The sequence below is a fragment of the Vidua macroura genome, chromosome 3 (assembly GCF_024509145.1).
Source record: "Vidua macroura isolate BioBank_ID:100142 chromosome 3, ASM2450914v1, whole genome shotgun sequence".
NCBI lineage: Eukaryota > Metazoa > Chordata > Aves > Passeriformes > Viduidae > Vidua > Vidua macroura.
In genome coordinates, this window is record NC_071573.1 from 53,129,837 (window position 1) to 53,142,760 (window position 12,924).

A 12,924-nucleotide genomic window follows, 5' to 3' on the forward strand; every position below is an offset into this window, starting at 1 on the left:
TGTAAATTGCACACATGTGCTTTCTGGTTCAGAAAAGGACAAATGCCTTCCTCAGCACTGAAAATTCACAGTCTGTAGGAACTTGTACCAATTTTTGTTGAAACCTGGTTTTCTGGCAAAAATTATCTATTTGTTATTTCTTAAAAACACCAGTATGTCACCTTAATATAATAAATTTAAATTTAATACAGTGGCTACATTTGCTGGTTTTTACTGCAAATTGGCTTGAGCAGAAAATGGTTGAAGACAAAAATTCATTGATGGTCTAAAGAATACAATATTTAAGAGCTTGGAGTGCCTAATATAATGGTTTCAACACATAGGCAGCCTATAGAATCATAAAATCATTTTGGTTGGAAAAGACCTCTAAGATCAAGTCCAGCTCTTAAACCAGCACTGCCATGCCCATCACTATGTCCCTGAGTGCCACATCTCCATGTTTTTGAAAATAAGTCAGTGTGTTTAATTCTGGTCCAGTCTAGAAATTGCTTTCAAGGTGCTGGTCCCCTCTTTGTAACAATTTGTAAATCTTGTATAATTCAGAAAACATTAACACTTAGATTATTCAAAAATACGAAAACCAATGGATAATTAAGAGAAGCATTAGTCAGTATAAATTGGAATTTTTTTTCTGTGTCCCCACACAAAATCAGCTTTTAGAAGGGTGTCTTACTATAATCTCATTAAAATGGAGCATTCAATAAAGGGATATTCCTTGGCCCTTAATATTCCCAAGTTGGATAAAAGGGAGGGGTAACATTGCATATTGTATTGAAGAGGATGTCCCAGTACTTATCGTCAGAATATTTCCAAACATGTACAGACTAGATGCTGATGGGGAATGGAATTCTCCAGTGTACACTCTGGCATTTCACCCAAAACCTTGTTTATAAGAATTGTCCATGGGTTCTAACACCACTGACTGGATCATACCTTCTTACATTTTGATTGTTGTCACTGTTAATAAAGAGTGTTTAAAACAAAACATTTCTCACAAGTGTACTGACATTCTGTTGAACATTCGAGAGCAAAAGAAAAATTCAGTCTTTTCTCCTATTTCTTTTCTCCTGACTTTTTTTTTGGACGGGGGATAATTAGAACTAAAAAACAAAGGATAGAAAGTCTCCCCTCTTCCAGGAACAAAGCATTCTGAAATTCCCCATCTCTTTCTGTGTTTATCTGGCAGAGCCCCAGATTCTGTCACCAGAATTTACCCTCCTCAGATCCTTATTCACAGCTTAATCCAAAGCCTGTTGAAGTCAGTGGGAACCTTTCCCTTAACCTCAGGGGGAATCATTCTGCTTGTGTAGGCAGAGCAGTTTCAAATTATTTCCATTGCTGATTGCAATATAAGTACTGTTTGAAACCAGTAACCTGTCCTGAGATCCAATGTTACAGCTAAGCTGATGACATCTTAAGATTCTGTTATGCTCTTTTAGCTGTGATTTCAGAAGCTTAAGTAGTAACAGATGCCAGAAAAAAATCCCCAACAGATAAATTACTTTTCTGAGAGTAAAGAAATTAAGAACAATGTTACAGCTTCAAGAGACTGTCATCAGTAACCATCACTGGAGACATCACAATGATTCTTCTTGTATTTTGAAATGTCTATGTCAATAATACAAAGTTATTTAGTTATTATAACTCAGGAAAAAAAACCCCCAACCTTAGTTTTCGTCTGGAGATTGTTTTTAACAATAGAGGAAGTTCTTCTGATGCAAGATAAAGGGGGAAGATATGGAGAGCAATTAAACAAACATTCTTCTTACTGACTTCATATGAATTTGGGGTGTTCAGACCTTTCTGAATCTGATCTGGCTATCAATGGAAACTCTACAAAAAGCCCTACTTAAGGTCGTGCAGACTATTGAACTACGTGGTGTTGGGAGCCATTCCAGGCAGACTACTGCAAATTCAGCTCAATTTTCCTCGTGAGCTTAATGGATGCCTGCATTTCATAAAAAAGAAAGGAATGAGAAATGGAGGAAGGATGTAATGATTGTAAATTCATAACTTTTAATGATTTAGATAGTTCATCTTTACAATAGTTACTATACTGGACATTATCTCTACACATACATTCTCACATAATATGTGTGATACTGAAGAACAGTGGTCTGAAAAGTGCATTTACAGTTACATTTTAAAATATTTCCAAAAATACTTGCTTGCAGTGTATGAACTTCAAGACCAAATTTTTACATATCTTTTTCGCACCCTTTTTATTTTGATTTCATAATTTTAATTTTAGTAAACGTAATGCTTACTTCATATTTTTCAAGTTTTTCTGATTTTCCAGTTTAATTTAGCATTCTCCTTCTGTATCTTCTTCAATCATCTGCCATTCTCTTCTCACTGCAATGTCCCTTGCCTTTTTACCCTGTAGCTGTATTTCCACTTATTGTCTTTCCATTATGTGGCCCTGCCTTTGCTTCTTCTGTACCTATTTGGTTTATCCATTCAGTCTTCTTCCACCAATTCATTTTCAGTGCTTCTACCATTTTCCCTGCATATTCTCTCTGAAATTCCTACCTCCTGAGATTTTCTGTATCTTCTTAGTCACCCTTAGATGTTTGTCTTGTGCCACCTCATACACTCACCCTTTTTCCTCAGTAGTGGTTAGGGGTTTGCACTCCTTTGTTTACATGTGCCTTAATTGCTAAGATGCTGTGGGAAATTCCAGTGCAGGGTGGAACCAGTTGCCTATTATTGAGCAAGGAGAAGGTGGAGGTGGAGTGCTGCATGCTTAGGGGGAGGTAGAAGGATGATTAGGAAGCCCCTGTGCATTCTGTGGATATAGTGCCACTTCCTCTTTCATCCTCTGAAAAGGCATGAGGAAGGGCAAAGAGTGGACAGGGAGGAAGCATGTTTCACAAGAAGAGACGAAGGGCAGCACACACTCTCAATTCTAAATGCAGTTTTTTGTGGTAGGATCATGGATTGATACACAGAATAACTCTTTGAATGTATTAATATTTCTAGCACACTACTTTAAATCCTAAGTCCTAAGGCAGTTTTTTGAAAGTGGGATTCCAGCACTGAAGACCTTTCCATAGAAGGAGTTTGGGGCAGACACTTGTGCCTTCCCTGTCATAGGGCTAACATGTCTTGTCCCTAAGGTGAGTGGTATGTGCTTCCCATAGGAAGGAGGTTGGCCCTTACTGCAGTCCCATTCACCTCTCCACTGAGGCTTTAAATAGAGATCCCAAGGCAGATGTTTGGAGCTATGATGTGATGATGGTAAAACCAAGTCATTGAGAGCTGGACTCCAACAACTTAGGACATAAAAGAACCTGTATATGAAATCATTGCTTTAGGGACATATTTGAGCTGCTGAGTCATTAACTCAAACTGGTACGCCAAATACCTCTAGTTTAATAAATTAGTGTCTATACGAGTGTTGTGAAATTTATAAGCAGCACTAACATTCAACTGCCTGAATTTCCTCTTCAATTTGAAAAAATAAATATGTTCAGGATACATTAGACAAAGGTTAGCTGCAGGAAGACATTTCAACATCATAATAAAAATGGTGAACTTCAAAAGAATTACTGTATGTTCTTTAATTAATCTTTGTGACTTATCAAAAAAAGATTATTAAACTAAGTTCAGATAGTTTCATACAAGGCATTCCTTTTGAATTTGTTCTTTAACCCTCTGCATTCTCATGATTGCCTGCTTTTAATGGAAATAATTTAAAATAGCACAATAAAAAGTTAAATGGGAATTATGTTCAAACACCTTTTTCTTTGTGAATCTTGAATATTTATACTTGTACCTAAATTTACATTATTTGTAGTGGTTTCTCTCTGTCACACTATGCCTTGTAATAGATTTCTGAGATTAAGAGTGTACATAAGTAATCAGTAATTAATATTATTAAGAGAGATTTTGCTCATTTCTTTTTACCTTAGAAGTACAGTAACCCTAATAAGTGCTATAATATAAGATTTGAAGCATGTAAGAAATAGCAGCTCTCATGATTAGCTAGACCTCACATCTGAAATATGAAGCAAGCCACAGGAACACTGAAGTGTCCCCAATTCCTGTGCTGTGGGATTTGTCCTCTCCTCTGGTGTCCTGGTCTGTGGGAAAGCTGGCTCCTCGCTTCAGTAAGTAATGGGTGACTTCTTGCCACAGGCTGGAGTTTGCTCAGGGAAAGCCACCATCCCTTGCTCCAGGAAGGAGGTTGGCCCTTACAGCAGTCCCATTCACCTCTCCACTGAGACTTTAAATAGAGATCCCAAGGCAGATGTTTGGAGCTATGATGTGATGATGGTAAAACCAAGTCATTGAGAGCTGGACTCCAACAACCAGTTTCACTGGTGAGGGCTGTCCCATCCCTTTCTAACCTCAGTGCAGGGGAGAGGGTTGTGGTGTGGGGAGGGTTACACTGCCAGCTACATCTGCCCTTAAACTCCTCCTGGCAGTCAGGGGTACAGCTGGCAGGATTATTTTGTATGCCCATATAATCCCTAATACAGCTGTATATCCCAAATGTTTAGGGAAGTAAATGTTCCCCAGGTTCCAGGAAAAGAGTACAGGAGACACCTCTACTGAGGCTAGGACTGGCTTGTATTTCCCAAACAAAATAAAAACAGCACTTAAAAAATACGAAAAAGTTAGAGGCAAGGGTTTTTTTTTTTTGGTTGTTTTTTTTTTTTTTTTTTTTTCACATAGAGGCTTTGACTGACTGTTCTAGAATACAGTTTGTTCTTTCTCTGATGTTTGGAAAGTTTCAGTACAATTCAGGGAAATGACTGAATATACCTAGGTAATACAAGCTTGGAGTTTGTGTTTTCAGGGCTTTTTTTTCCCCCTCAAACTTAGATAATTTAAAAGCTATGTCACATTTTTTCATTTAAGTAGGTCTTAATATAGGGTGAAGTTGAATAACATTTATTTTGGAATCTCTAATTGAAGATCAACTATTTGTAGAGGAAAGGTGCAGGGAGAAGGGGCAGGGAAGAGGGGAAGGCAGGGTGGAAAAGAAAGAAGGGGGAAAAGGGCTCAAAAAAATTATAGTTGTAAGAATAAAGCACCAACATTTCATACAGGGCTAAATGAAAAATGTGTTCTTTTCTCTTTGCGTATTTTCCTGTGACTTGTCAAGCCCTAATTTTGAGTTAGGGAAGAAGATATTCTTTATTTCTTTCCCCTTCCCCACAACATTTTCCAGGACTTATTCATTCCTCATGAATAAATAGGAGTACGAGAAACATATTCCTCATGAACCTCAACTCTTTTTCTCATGCACTCTCTCTCAAATTAAGGAAAAAAGTGTTGATATAACCATCCAACACATGCCCCACAGAAATAACACTATAATATTACATTGATTCTGTTCCTGAGACTATATTGTATGATCTTTTACTATGTCTTACTATACAGTAAAAACAGAAGAAAATGCATAAAATTTCACATAGGATTTAAAATATTTTAAAAAGAAAATTAAGTGTGACTTGGGCTATGACAAGTAAAAAGAACAGCCTATGAACATAGTCTTAATTACCCCTCACTAAATGAAAAATTCAGGGGACTGAACATCGACATTGCAGTACAAATAGAGGAAGTCTTGTTTCTATGATGAGACTTACAGCAGTGTTTAAAAAGAAAGAAATCAAAACCATGTATCTAGCTCAACTTTCACAATGATTTGAACATGTTCAGATGCTGGACTAGGTCTTCCATGACAATTCTGAATTAAAGCTGTCCATAAAGCTTTGGTGTCTGTTTTTCCACTGCTGACTTCCTTTCCCTGTTTTGCAGCTGGTCTGTGGAACCACTGATAGCTCTCATCCCCCACAATCACACAATCACAAAAACATACTCCTGTTCCAGTAGCACTCTCTTAATGACATTGTGCCTTTGCTTTTCAGGGCTTTTTCACTGACTTTTACCTTTGTTTTCAATTATATTCTGCTTGTGAAAGGAAAAGAGAAGACACAAAGAAGAAATAGCCAGGAGGTCAGCAGATGTGTGGATTTTTTTTTCCATCATCATATGGAAAAATTCACGTTTGGGTGAGACAAATAAACATTAACCTAGTAATTTTGAGCTCATTTTGGCTCATCTCAGTGGTATTCTTTTGAGTAAATAAATTATAACCTGTTTCAGATTAGCTGCTTTCCCTCCCTAGCTTTTTCTTCTGTAGTTGCAGAATGTTGTATTGGTGTCAGGTCAACTTGGAGTAAGATATGGTGGCTTACCTGGAGGTTCTGGAGGTGGGTGATCCAGTTTCAAGTGGAGCTTACTGAGCTGGATATGGTCAAGTAGCCATATAACAATATATATTGTGATACAACTTTTCAATTCTCACCACACCCTCCTCCAGATTCCAGCTGTGTCCACTGATAGGAGTCTATACATGCATCTACAAGAATCACAATTATTTTTAGAATTTGAGATGCCTCTTCATTGCATGCAATACCTGCAACCAGTGAGAAAAGGGGACCAACACATGGGAAAGGAGCTGAAGGCAGACAAAAAACCATTTTAAAGACGATATGAAGAACTTGTTCCTACTGCTCCTGTAGTATTTTAGATTGAAAAAAAAAATCATTACTGATGCACTTCCACTTCCCTATTAATTTGTACTATTAAAAAGACTGAGCTCTACAGGAAAGCATTTTTAAAAATTCAGAAATGTTATAAATATAGCAAAAAATCACAAGGGAAAATATTACCCTAAGACTTTTAGGCTGGACATTTATTATGGGGGTACTTTTCTGTAATTTTGCCCTTAATCTCTCTGTCTGTCAGCTCCCTTTTTGGAACATTACAGTAAATTCATGTGTTCACTCAAGGGTACTGTGTAATCAACCATTCAGATATAATGGTGAGGGTAATTCAAAATGTACATTGAAAAGTTCAGCATTTGGGCTGTTTTTCTCAGATAATTCTTTTAATGGAAAACACTTTTAAATTTCAATTAACTGTTCTCATACTGATGGGGCCTGTGAGTCCAAAGCATTGATTTAATCACTACTCCAAATTCACACCGGAGTCTGTCCTACTTAATTCAGCTTTTAAAGAATTCCTAATAATTTAGTTTGAGGAGCTGAAGTCTGTGAGACAAAGTGTTACCTGTATCACTCCATCATGCTCAAGAAACTGTCTCATTTCTTCATCTTGTGGAACAGATAGTACATGCTTCTGTTATTTATCATAATGCATATGCACAGGAAATGGAATTTAAGTTCTGAAGGCAGGTCAAATTTTCACATACTTCTGAAAAAATATTGGGTGGTTTTGTTTGGTTGTGCTTTTTGTATAATTTAGTGAAAACTGGAAATGCAAGGACTTTTAATCATATCTCAAAAAAATTTCTTCACAGTAATATTTTAAAACATTGGTGTGAAATTCCTGTGGTTTCAGCCTGAACACAGTGGAAAGTTTCAAAAGAGCTGTGGATAGCTAGTTAATCACAAACACTACTAGTTCATTTTTATTTCATTTTCTTAAAAGTTAGAAAGGTTTTATGTTTTCTGCCTTCACCCAACAACTCAGCTCTTTGAACCCTTCTTTTAATTTAATGTTGCATTTAGCATCTAATTTCCATTCTGCATGGATGTATATTATTTTTATGACATGGGAAATAATGAATTGTTTATGATTTTCATACAATTGTTTAAATTTCTATGTGATCCTATGATTTTTTACTTGTGCTATTATTATAAAAAGTGATGAATGAATTTCGTGCAGTTCCCTCTGGCTTCAGTTCTGATAAGCATCCAAATATTTCAATACTTACTCAAAACTTATCCAAAGTTTCCTAAGCTCTTGAGTCTGCAAAACTAGTCTGAACACTTAAGAGAAGGGCTTTCCTCATGAGGTTTCCAGTTGTTCCACTAGTAGAACCTGATGGAAATACCATGAGATCAGCTTTTCTTCCAGTTGTTCCAAATATTTAACATCTGGACAGAAAACGGAAGTGAGAAATCCTGCCCAGAAGTTGTATAAAAGGAAAAGTTGGTTTCTTTAAATAGGTGAAGAATGGCTGGTTTTTTAACTCCTCCAAACTGGCCAAGGCATGACTGAAAAAAAGATCAAGAATCCAGAATTAGAGATGAATCAAGTCAACTGGTACCATAAAAATATAGCCTGCTCAGCTGAAACCTGTTGCTCCTTATAATTTGGCTATTCATGAAATAACATATGTGGAGAAAAATTTAAATTTGGTGCCATTTTAGAATCTTTCAGTGACGAGTATTTATTCCAGTCAAGTATTTGTTCATTTATGAGTAGGTTGTACAGAGATCTTGGTGGGAAAATGCTCTTGTACAGAATTATCAGTGTGTTTCTTCCCAGTACCAACACTCTGGGAGAGACCCTAGCTATCAGTGTCACCTTTTCTAAATAGCTCTAATTTCAGAGTTAATCTACCGAGGAGATGGGCAGTTTAGCTGGTGATGTACAGCCTTGAAATGAATTGTAGCCACAGAGGCACATTTTTAGACAAAAGAATTGATAGATAAATGATTTTACAAAATTATTTTTGTTGGTTGGTATCTATTAAGTTCAAAGTCTACTTGGCAGAAATTAATTACCCCTTGTTGAAGTCCTTCTTTTCACCACTGAGCCTCTACCACACCACGAATGACAGATTCTCTTTGCATGTCCTCTGATTCTACAAGCTCTTTCTTCCACATTTATCATCCTGTTTGAACACCAGACATCAGCTGCAGATTCCTCTTTACAGATAACAAAATCATCCTACAGAGTTCTTTATAGTAGGAGTGCATCACCATGCAAAGTGAGCACCACTCCCAAGTTCATTCATCTGAAGCTACAAAAATGTTATGAGGTTCCTCTTCCCCTTTATAAAAATGAAAGTTCAGGAAGCAGGGACCTCCAACATCCTCCCACCCCCACAGATCAGAAATGTGTGGAAAAACACCAGTGGCAGCATGCCCCAGCAGGCTAAGGTTCAGGACCCCTGGAGTGCTTGATCAAAAATAAGGAGTTGAAATGGGCTCAGAAAACAAGACAGTGATCAAAGACATTAAATGTTTTGTGAAAACCATCCAAATTAATTTGCTGCCTGATGTGTTTCTTGCTTTGTTTGAGGTCACAGACTTTACAGAATTTTATGGAGTGCAGTGTGTGCAGGCACTGTATATGCCATGCTCTCAGCACTTCATCAAAGGCATCTCATCTGGCACAAAGCACAGCATTTTAGCTGGTGGTAACCTCCCTAACAGGAAATATTTCATAGCCTAAGTTTTGTGCACATGAAAGCACATAGAGAAAGTTCCAAATAAGATAAACACACGAGTGTATGTTAGCTCCTGAAATCCTGCACATGCATTGTAGAAATACATTAGCGTTACAATTCACTTTATGCTTGTTTTCAGGAGACAAATACTTAAATTCAAGAACATATAGGTCAGTGCAATCATTTGCAGGCAGTTTCACCACTTAAGGACATTCATGAGTTGATACAGTCCTCAGAACTCCCTTGCCTCCCAGGTTCTTGGAAATCATTCTGGCTTGGTACGTGGTTAAGCATAGAAACTGTGTGCTATTTCCCCCTATCTACTGGGTTAGCAGCTTCTAAAACATGCTCACTCACCCAGCATCCAGCCATCCCTGCACAACACTTAGGTGAAGCCACTGCATTAAGGCCCACAGGGAAAATTGACTTGACACCTCTTCAGCATCTTACTATGGGAACAAACCCTGTCTGGATGGTACTTTAAATCTGAAGGGAAAATATCTCTCCAGAAAAAAAAAAAAAAAAAAAAAAAAAAAAAAGAAAAAAAAAAAAAAAAAGAAAAAAAAGCCCACCCCCCCCCCAAAAAAAACCCTAAAAGAACCCCAAGCCCCCGCCCCAAGAAAAAAAAAAACAAGTAAAGAAAAAGACACTCCTGATCCTGTTTGTGCTGCATTTACACATGAAACAGAAAGGTAAGGCCCTTACTCTCTCAGAAAATAAGGGAAAATATGGAAACATGAGCTGCTTAGAGACCTTCAGAAAGTAGAAAAAACAGGAGGTTTGGTCAGATTGTATTCCAGACTGTGAGAAATGGGTTCAGCTGTGGCCCAGGAAGGGGCGGACAGGGCTCATTGCTGCTGGGAAATCTGGGAGCTAGTTAAGTCGTCTTTAGAGGGACAAAAGATTCTCAAAAAGGAAAAGCTGCAAGAGAGATTACTTTATGTAATTTATGAGATCAGTTTATGTAAAAGCATTGTGAAACAAAGATATATGTCAAAAGTCTGAAGTAATTATTGGATTGATGTGAATTCTTGAATCCTTTAATTGATGTGAACTGTTGTTACCAACAGTTCACATCAATTCTGCTACTTCACCTTTTAGACTGATGCCCAAACCTCTATCATCAAACCAGCATTTGGGAGCTCACCTTTGAACTTTTGGACTCAGCTGTGTAACATTTTTCTTCAAGATATGAGAATGACCAGATAGAAAGCCAGTAATAGTTGTAGAATGCAAACCCAATTTTTTTTCCCCTAGAATTTTTGAGAATGCATATGATCTTGAATTTTCTTCAAGAATTTATAGCACTTTTCATGCACTAATATTTTCAGCTTCCTTTTTATTTTTTCAGGTTGTTTTCTTTTTTACACTCTTACAAGCAATAAAGTTTCAGTATTTGCACTTCTCTAGAAAATAAACACAGATTTTCCTAAATGCAATTGTTATAATATAGAAGAGACTTTCAAAACAAAAGCTCATTGACAAATCATGTGTCTCAAATATTAAAATGAAGTATCCAGACATAAAATATGGTATTTCATACTATTATTTAATGAAGCATTCTTTAACATTCTTATAAGATATTTAAATGAGTTGATGCAAAGTTGCACAAAATACAAGGAAATCACACTAGCAGTAAGTTTACAGAAACACACGAACAAAGCCATAAAATATCAGGGCCTATAAATTCATGCAAAATATTTCACTAATCATCTCAGAATATTCATGAAACACTCTGCAATATTTGAAGAATAAGCTACACCTGTACCTAAGAATATTCAGACCCCACTTGCTTGAGGTGTAATAAAAATAAATGTAAAGCAACATTGTGACTACAGATGTGGTAAGAAAAGAATAAAAAGAGCTGCTTGACTTTCTGAAGGTGCTGCTCACTAGATTATTAATATAAAGAATCCTGGTTAAAGCACTGCTTCCCAGACTTCTGTAATTTCTTCCCTCTTAATCACATTGTGCAAAAGATAGCCTGCAATGTTAACCTGAGTTGGGTGTTCTAATGTAGCCTGTGGTTTCTCATGCTGAGACACAGATCTTAAAATCACTGTGATCTACACAGAAACTCTCACTCTTGCTAAGCAGCAGCCAGAAATGCAGCCCTCTCCAACTATCCAAACCATGCCAAGTTGTTTCACTATTGATTAAAGGCAGATGTGGCACAGTGAGCTGCTGCCAGATAATGATCAGCATTTTCTCATTAGTGATTGGGTTCCCTTCACTGCTGTGCAGCTCTGCAACTGTCTTCAGAAACGTGCTACTTCATTGTCCAGAAAGTCTGCACTTCATATTATCCCCACTGGACATCACGGGCATTTCTCGCTGGGCAGTGTTCAGTTGGGGATCCAGAAGCAGCAGTGCTCCTGCTGTGGAGGGGTAAGCAGATTGATGTTTGCAGAAGTGTATGACAGCAAAATCAGAACAGGAGAATTAACCAAGAAATAGCTGAACAAAAACATGGCAGGAAAAATCCCTTTTTTTTTTTTTTTTTTTTTTCAGCTTGGCTGCCAGGTTCTGGAATTGCAGTCACCTCTAATGCCTTCCAAGTAGGAAAGGAAGATATATGTTTCCAACACCAGCAGATAAAAGCTACACATATATCACTAATCTGGGCATGAATGGCAGATTGATTTCTTCCAGATGCTCTTGATTTACTGTGTACATCTCATACCAGGTGGGTTCAATATGCCCAGGAGATAGTGAGCTCATGTACAGTAAGTCCAGTGCATTCTAGAAGCACAGAATTTGCTGTGCATGTAAGGTAAATGCAATAATCTGCAGGTGTACAATAAACCCAGCAGCAAGAACTTGTAGGCTGACATTGTCCAAGCCTGCACTATTGCCCAGGTGGATTTGGCTAACCCAGTCCCAGCAGTTCTTGTGCCCATGTTCGGTGCCAGGAATTTACAATGAAAACAAGCCTATAGATTTGTTTTAAGGACAGAGAATAAAAATTGACCAGAATAAGTGAATATTAATGTTCAGTATAAAGTTAATGAAAAATTTATCAATGTTTTCTTTATTTTTTTTTAAATGGGGACTGTTTGCTTTTAACTGCCATTGCATGCTGATAACTTCATTGAATGATTTGCTGTGCCAGGTCCTTTATTTTCCCATCCTTCCTAATCCTGCCTATTCCTGCCTAGATCTATGGAGTACTGTGTAAATTTTGGATTTCTCTAATAACCTTTTGTTTTTCCCTTTCTATAATTTCAATGCTTTCCTACCTACCCGTAATGCAGTCCCATGTCCTACAGATTTTAACTGAGCAAAGCAACTCAGGATTATTAGCAAATGGTGCAAACTACCATCCTCCAAGAACGCTACCCAGGAGTGAGGTGTGGGCCAGCATTCCATGGGAGCAGCACATCGCCTTGCACGCTTTAAAGTGGGTCAGAGCCGCGCCACCTCCACTCCACCCATTTTGTGTCTCTAGTGTGTTCGTTACTTCAAAAGAAACTGACACACTTTAAAGGCCTTGGAGTCTGTGCCAGCAGCTCTGGGACACAGTGGGACAGGTTTTTTTTTTTTTTCTTCAGTCGAGCAGGTGGGCTTATGCACGCTTCCCTCTGCAGTGCGCAGCGTGCTGGGTGTGCAGGGTGTGCTTGTCCCCAGGGCCCTGCTGCCACCGGGATGCTGCGAGGTGCTACACGCTCAGGGCGCTGTGACCGGCAAGGGCAGTGTCCCCAATACGG